Raw genomic sequence first — 8,848 nt, 5'->3', positions numbered from 1 at the left:
GCTCTAAAAAAGTAAGTAAGTAATTGGTTTTGTTTTTTGTTTTTTTTTTTTAAGAATCCACCCAGATCTGTTTCTGTCCTTGATTCCAGATGAACTGAAAGCTGAGTAAAAAGGGTTAATTTCCTAAAATGTCCAATAACTCCTTAAACTAACTTCCTCTTTAACAACCTGTGGTAACCCAAACAGCTCAATTAAGGTCTAAAAAGGATCAGATATATGCATGATTTCCTTTCGTGGATTTGCAAAGCATTTGCCTGCTTCCCTGCACGTTCCGACTGTTCAGCCAGTGACAACATCACTGATAGTTAAAGACAGCCTCAAAGGAAAACAAAGATTATTTTTCAATACTGTTTCTTTTTGAGTCAAGAAATTGCGAAGATGAAAAAGTTAGTATGAAATTAAATGAGGAATGTTTTTTTTTATAAGTGATGAAAGTTGGTCTAAATGTGTGCATGAACCTGTTTGAACAACAATGGCAACATTTCTTATCTGGGCAGTGATTCTTTTAATCTGTTGGTTTGTCTTTATTGTTCAGATTTCTGGTTACTGGTGAGATTGATTGTTTCAATTAAGATTATCAAAGTTAGCACTAAATACTTGATATCATGAGAGATTAAGGGAGTGAAAGATTATTTCCCCACAGGTTTATCCAGTTCTACTGATGTCTGATGCAGTTACATTTATTTCTCTGAGCTGAAGAATGAAAATGTTATGAAATGAAAATTCCTCATAAAAAGAAACCAACAATAATGTTTCCTTCTCCTAATACCTCACTATTGTCAAAATCCCTGTAAATGTTGAGTTTTAGATCAGAGGGGGAAAATATTGTGAAGCACTCACATTTGGGTAACTTCATGAATCTGAAATAGATTTTTTGTTTATATGTATTTAGCATTTTGAACTGTCACTTTCATGATCTGAGAAATAATTTCATGTACTGACTTTTTATTTTTTATTTTATTTTTTTTACTTTTTCAGACATTAAGGTTTGTTTTAGTCTGATGTGACTGAAGCTAATTGTGTAAATATAGAGTATGCCTCTTTTTTTTTTATTTAAATGTAATAAAAAGCATATAAACATGTAAATAACCTTTGTAATTCTATTCTGATGTCACTTTGGCTTTCATTAAAACATAATAAACTAACCACTGGTACTTGAGTTGTTTGAAATAAAGATTTCATTTTATTTCTTTCATCTTAATGTCACTTTTTCAAGTAAATAACTAATTTTATTGACACTTTATTTGTTTTCTAAGTTATTAAAATGCCCCCTCCCCCCCCCCCCCTTTTTTTTTTACTTTTATAATTATTATTAATACTAGCATAGAGAATTCAAGTTTTGTTGCCCCTACTACAATATGAATCAGCTGAAATTAGTTAAAAAACCCTGTTAGTTTATTGATAAATTACCATAATTGCTATAGGTACCAAGTCTTATAATCTAATATTTCCTTTCCAGTATTGTTGATGTAAAATGCAATGGTTTGCAGACTTTTTCTTTTACACTTAGCACTTAAAGTCAGACTTAAACTAGGCAAGTAAATAAATGAATAGATCATTGACAATGATAGGCAATAAACTGTGCACATGAAATAAATAAATCAGCCACAAGGGGGCGGTGGCGCGCTGCATTCTGTTGAAACTGCAATAAACTGATGTCTTATAAGAAGCAGAAGGAGAGTCTTATAATTTGTTTACAGCCTGCCAGAAGGTAAATAATCCTCAAGTTTGGTGGGGTTTTAAGATTATATTATTTGAAATAAAAATTAGAAAAGGAGAAAGTAAGGTATAAATAAGATGAGGAAATTTATTAAAGAAGAAGAAAAGACGTTTCAGAGGAGTGACAGGTGTGCTGATGGCCGGTGGGCGGGGCTACGGGCCAACCAATTCATTCATACCGAGATGCTTCATTCTGTTGGAAACCCCATAAAACACACCTGAAAACTCAGGTGAGGCAGGAGAATGCAAGTCAGGTGAGTGAGTTGAGGATGTTTTCTGAGTTTTAAAAAAGAAAAGTCTTCCTCAAAGTCTTTTGTATCACTGCTGTTTTTACTCATTACATACAATACATGTTCAGGTTTATCATTAAAAACTACATGTAGGTCTTATAAAAAAAAAAAATAAAAAATAAAAAAAACGAGGCTAAAGTTAGCTTCTGATTCGCAATATGTGTAAAGGGCAATTCCACTGAATTTTTGGAAAACTAGATCACATTAGACCAGGTTCTGACAAAAACTACAACACTTAGACCCTTCAAACCTGGACTGAAATATTCTACATACGATGCAGAGTCATTAAAAAATAGTTTCTGATTTGTGAAACCTTTATTCTATTTGTGAAAATGCAAATCAGGCTCAATTTGAGACATTTTTGGTATCTGGACCACATTAGACCAGGTCCTGACAAAAAACTACAAGACTTAGACTCTTCAAACCAGGACATCTCATGCCTGGGATGATGATGATGATGATGATGATGATGATGATGATGATCCAGAGCTGTATATTGCACTTTTAAGTGCTCCTTCATGTGTATATCACACCCGATAAGTGGACATGACACTGACTTTATGATTTTATGTACATGTGGCTGTTTTTTGACTGTAACTCTGGGCTCAATATAACAATTTAAACCCAAAAAGTCTTTTATTTGAAAGTGTAAATTAGTTTTGCTCTAACAGATTGCAGATGGAATAATTGCAGTCAGTTATCTGCAGGGGAAAGTCTTTAGCGAGTTGCTTACATGATGTCATATCCTCTGTGTGGAAGTGAGTGATGGATGATGCCATGGTGTGTACTTCACTGTCTGGTTTATTGCTCAGCGTTAATGATGGTTTTCGTCCTCTGAGACACTTTTAAATCTTCAGTTGATGACAGATGCTGGAGAGACACAAAACCCTCTTTTCGTCTCCTTCTCTCCCTCTCACACACTCACAGTCATGAAAGTTCATTTAAGACTAAACCATGAGGAAAATATTTTACAATGCACTATTCATAAACATATCACGAGAGTAGATCTTTATTTAACAACAGAGATGGATTTCTTTCCATCTTTTTTCCCCAATTTTCAAGATGTTTACGTCTTTCTGTTTATGAACAATTTTAATTTAAACAGGTTTTAAACTATTTAGAAGTCAGAGTTTATATTTTTTTTCTTTTTGTAGCACAGCAGTTACTGAAACATTGAAAGCCAAAATTTTCACTAAATAAATTTGATCAACTCAACAATTAATCAGGACTTTGGCCTCCAATGTGAAAAATTTGATTAATTGCTGAGAAGGCCGAGCATGGTGGCCTCTGGACAAGAAGGTTGCTGGTTTGAGCCTCGGCTGGAGGGGAGTTTCAAACAGTTGTGTGGTGTTTGCATGTTCCTCCCGTTAGGTTAATTGGGTACTCTAAATCATCCAGAAGTGAGTGTGCATGGTTGTTTATTTCTCTGTGTGGCCCTGTGATGGGCTGGCAACTTTGTCCACCCAATGATTGCTGGGATAGGCTCCAGCTTCCCCATAACCCTGAATTACACTAAGAGGTTAAGAAACTGAATGGATGATGGCTGAGAGATGATGTTGGCGCCTTTTTCATTTCGGTGAAAATAGCTGTTCTGCCATAAAACCAGTTCAGATAGAGCTTCTGCAATTATTATGTTACAGACAGTTTTTCCTTTTAACAAATATTGAAATTAATGAGGCCAGAATAGATGATAACTTCATTAGGGTGTTCAGGGCAGGCCATGGATACACAGTCTGCATGTTTATTTGTTTATTTAGTGAAGCTCCCATCAAAACATTTACAATAGAAACTTCATTTAGATTGACATACAGTTTGTTCATATATACAGCTTCTTATGAGAGGAATACAGCTGCCTCTAGAGACATAATCAGGAAAAACTTGCTGTTATCTGTTAAAACATTTTCTGAATGAGTGTTCGTAAACACATAATGTTCTCTCATTACCCACTTGTTAAAGTTATAAACAGGGAATAGCAATTTAAGACTTAATGACCACTCTATAAAAGTGAGATCTGGCCTCCTTTTTGTGCTTTAAACATGTAAGTTATTAAGAATTTGCAGTGTTTTGTATGAGAAAATATTGATCTCATACATACATTTAACAGTTTAATTAATTAAAAGAAAAAGAAAATATGTGCAGGTTTAGATTTTAAGTTAGCATGTGTGTTTCAGTGGGCAAAGCAGCAAGTGCAAACCAAACCTTTGTGTTGAGCTTCCTCTCATGTGAACCTTCTGGCCCTCATATAGCAGCGGTGAATATGATCCACACTCTAGCCGTACAAAAACATCCAGATCAAGCTGCTGCTATAATTACAGCTCCAAGTCTGAAATATGAACAAAACCTCTTCAAAATGTTAGTTTGGAGTAAAAAAAAAAAAAAGATGGAAACAAACTTCTCATTCTTTGCAAGTCTTTTTTACTTTTGCATACTAGAATTGCACATTTCCATTATCCCTACTTTGCAGAGTTTAGCTAATTTGTGCTATTTCAAAATAAATAAAAAAAAAAAAAGCAAAAATCACACCATAACTTGTAATTTAGAATTTAAAAAACAATTTTCATCTATAGTTAGAAAAGATGAGATCACTGGCCGTCTGAAGGAAAGCTCAAATTATACTGGTGCCATTGTAAATAGCTAATGTAACAGTTTTACATGTACACATACTATTTAAACCACTCAGAACTGTTTGTCTGGTCCTGAATAAACATCGAGGCCGGTGTGTTAACAAGGACCTCATCTCTTCATCCATCCTTCAACCCTCAGATGAAAAACTCATCATTGTCAATAAAACAACTAGTGGCCAGATTTTCCATATTGTGTTTCAGTTTCCAGAAAGTAATTATTAAAAGGCTCAAGAGGAAGAAATGAAAGCATAGTCAGAGTTGGACACACGAACCCGCATGATGGACCTGAACAAAGATGGGCCGAGAATATGATTAATTACAACTTTCAGTGTTTATGATGTGAATCAAAATTATCAGAATGCTTTGTGTACAAAATGCACTATGAAACCGACCCATTGAGACAGTGTAGGGTATTCGGGACCACACACCTACTGGTCACTTTATTAGGTACACCTTGTTTATATTCAATTCAATTCAGCTTTATTTGTATAGCGCCACTTCACAACGATGTTGTCACAGGGCACTTTACAGACACAAATCAACATACGCATCATTTCAAGCCAATTCATACATATCCTATAATAGAAACCAACTGATTGCATCAAGTCATGACTTTGATCCAATCCACCATCCTGAGCATGCATGTGGTGACAGTGGGAAGGAAAAAACTCCCCTTTAACAGGAAGAAAACCTCCAGCAGAACCCGGCTCAGGGAGGGCAGCCATCTGTCTCGACTGGTTGGGGTGGAGATGACAGAAAAGACAGATCTGAGGTTCGGAACTCATTCATTCATTTTCTGAACCGCTTAATCCAATTCATGGTCGCGGGGAAGCTGGAGCCTATCCCAGCTGGCTTTGGGCGACAGGCAGAGTACACCCTGGAAAAGCTCACCACTCCATCGCAGGGCAGGTTCGGAACTATTCTATTCTGTTCTACAGTCATTTACCAGATGCTTTTATCCATAGCGATTTACATATAAGAGCTGCCTTATATCTTACATGGTAAGGTGTCAGAGATTTTGGTCCATATTGACATGTTTGCATCAGGCTGTTGCCGCAGATTTATCAGATCACAGGGTTAGCATAAAGCTTTAGCTGTTAAAATTAAATGTATAGCCTACATTTTAAATAAAATGACACATTTACTGAATAATTAAGTCAGCAAAAGACTGAAATGTACAAAACTGAGCTGTCACACATGGAGGTATAGGCTGTGTTGTTGTCCTCCTTAGGGAATTGGAAGAAGTAATAAAAGCTGCATGAACAGCTGATGTATCCTGTGTAGCAGATACACTGTAAATTCTAACAAGTTCATTTTACTAGAAAATACTTTGGAATTACACTAGAAAAGTAAGTAAACAAACGTAATTGTGGAAAGTATTGAAATTATCATATTGAAATGAGCTGTACCTTTTTGGATGGGGTCATCACTTAATATATCTTAGTAAAGTTAAATATAAATCGAGCTGACACAACTCAAATGCATGTTAAGTCTTGTGAACTTATATTTTGTCAAAATAAGTGAACTTTTCTTAAAATTTGTTATTCACTTGGGCTGTCTTAGTGCCATTCACGTCAACCTGTGAATAATTCATCATATGGCATTATGAGATCCGTGGTACATTTTTATTTTAGTATTTGTAAACAACAATAACAATTAACATGCTCTTCATTCTGAAAGTGACAAAGGTTAATCATTCATACTGGGGGAAAAAAAAGAGACTAATAGTGTTTCTCAGTGCAGGTCCCCAGGACCCACTGCCCTGCATGCTTTAAGGGTTACCCCATCTGACACACCTGAATGAAATGAAGGGCTCATTGACAAGTTTGTAAAGAACTTGATGAGGAAGTTAAGAAATCTGACTTTGGAGTTTTTGGAGTGTAGGGACATGTCTAAAACATGCAGGGCAGTGGCTCCTGGACTAACAGGCAGATGCAGGTACCTGAATCACACCAAAGTAGACCTCTTTATAAACTTTAGGCAAAAACAAAATGAAACTTGTCCAAACTTGTCCAAATAACAACTGTTATTTTAAAGAAATTAGCTCTGAGCATTAATAAGTCTGCACTATTACTAAACTACATTTACATGATAGCAGCTACAAGTCTTACAACCTCGTCTGTTAGAAATCTCTGAGGTGAAGATGTTGGGATCAGAAGGAATATTTCTCAGCCATGAACTTAACAGAATAAATTCAACCTTTCCAGTTGTTATTCCCTTTTTGTTCACACTGAGCCCCAATAGTTGTTAAAATGAAGATGGTCGCATATATCTTCAGCACACAAAATGGATTTTAATGGCAAAATGTAGTTGCCTTTTGTCAAATTCTCAATGACGTCTACCTTTTTACCAGCTGTTGGTACAAAGTCAACAAAAACATGAGCGTTCTTCCACCTCCTCTTTCCATGCATATAAATAGCCAATTTCATGGCGAGCTGCCACTGGTCCTCTAGGTATTTGAGAGCTTCAGACCAGATGACCTCACTAGGCCCGGCTACTTGTGGGGTAAACCTAAAATATATGGTTGGTGTCATCTCGCAGCAAAAGCTGAATTCCAACCCTGTGATGGCAGCCAGAGGCCTTTTGTTCTGCCAGCAGCAACACTGAGATCAGTCAAAACAAACAACAACTTCCATATGTTGGTAGTATAATTTGTTCTCTCTCTTTATGGCTTATCGTGGTTCACATGTGCAGACAGATCTGTTTTCACTGAATGATTGAAACAACGTGGGCAGCTGATGTAAGGTCAGAGGTCTATTGCTTGTTCTGAAAAATCCTGCAGCTCAGCTCTTCTGTCCGCTATGTTTGATTTAAAAGTCATATGAACTGGTTGAGAGAAATAATAGTAAAATGCTCACATTCTCTTATTTTATAGTACATACTTTTGGATATAGTAGAAATTAGAGCTTGTCATGCACTTAATGTGGTAAAGATATGATTTAACTTTCAACATACTAGATTTACAAGCACACCAGTGTTCTGTATCAATACCAAAAAGTTTCCTACAGTTGCTGATATGTGGGATTGGTGGGTTCATCTTAGCCTTTTCAGTTTTTAGTACACTTAAAATGAGTCAGTGGTAGAAAAAGTAAGCCAGCATCCACAAATCATGAATAAAATAGTGTAACTGTCACCATTATCTTAAACATGTTTGGCCTTTATACTATGTCCAGGATGCTGCTTAATTGCAGGTGTGAAACCTGCAATAACATGATCATGTTAATCTGAAAAAAATGTTTAAAAAGGCTTGACTTGTGACAGTATGTTTCAAGATGAAGATTACTTGTCTTGCAGTTTTGTGGATGTCAAAATGGGATTTCAAAAGTTCCCGTTCTGTTTCTGTACTTTGATTTTACTAGCTACCAGGTTTTTAGAGTTTGACAATCATTTATGATAAGGTTCTTTACCTTTTGCATGTCAAGCGACATGGCTGACTGTTAATAGCAAGTAAATGCAGTTTGAAAGTTGTAGTTAAATAAACCAGCAAACAGAATTTAAACCACAAAAGAGTTATCACTTCTGCAGTATGTTTTAAGTGCTGTAGTCATTTAAAAAGGCTTTATCACTGTATTAGGATCAAGAACAGTTTTTTCTCCCCAGATTTTGATAAATCTCTCCCAAGTGAGTCTCCAAGTAAAATGTGCAGTTGTCACAGATCCAGCTTGTTGTGTACATGCATATCCATGATTGAGATTTCAGCATAACACTGGAGCAGGATAATGACGCCTCTGGGTGCTCCTCGCAGAAGTGCAAGTATTTGCATGTTCACTACCCTGAGAACATTATATTAACAAAAAAAAAAAAAAAAAAAAGTTGACACTTTTGTCTGTTTCTCAGCTGGTGGACGTAGCAGATTTTTTTTGTATTTTCTGTATGTTTAGGGAAAGCACTGGGATTGCAGTGTGGTGTAGTCAAGTCATCTCACTCTAAATGTTCAAATTATTTAGAATAATTATTATTAGATTATTTCATTATTTGAATGTTCAGAAACTTTTAGTTTCAGTTATTAAATGATTTGTAGTCCTGTTAATGGCAAATACCAATTACATTACCCTTTCAAAACCTCTGCTGCCAAAATAGTTTTGTTTCACTGGAGTTCCTCTTTTTTTTTTTTAGATTAAAATCAAACAGAAAAGCGGCTCATTCTTTGCTTAGATAAACAAACTTGAATTTGGACACTAGAAACACATTTTAACCTTTTTATAAAAGGGATTA

This window comes from Telmatherina bonti (genome assembly GCF_933228915.1).
Source record: "Telmatherina bonti genome assembly, chromosome: 19".
Taxonomy (NCBI): domain Eukaryota; kingdom Metazoa; phylum Chordata; class Actinopteri; order Atheriniformes; family Telmatherinidae; genus Telmatherina; species Telmatherina bonti.
This window is presented reverse-complemented; position numbering follows the sequence as displayed.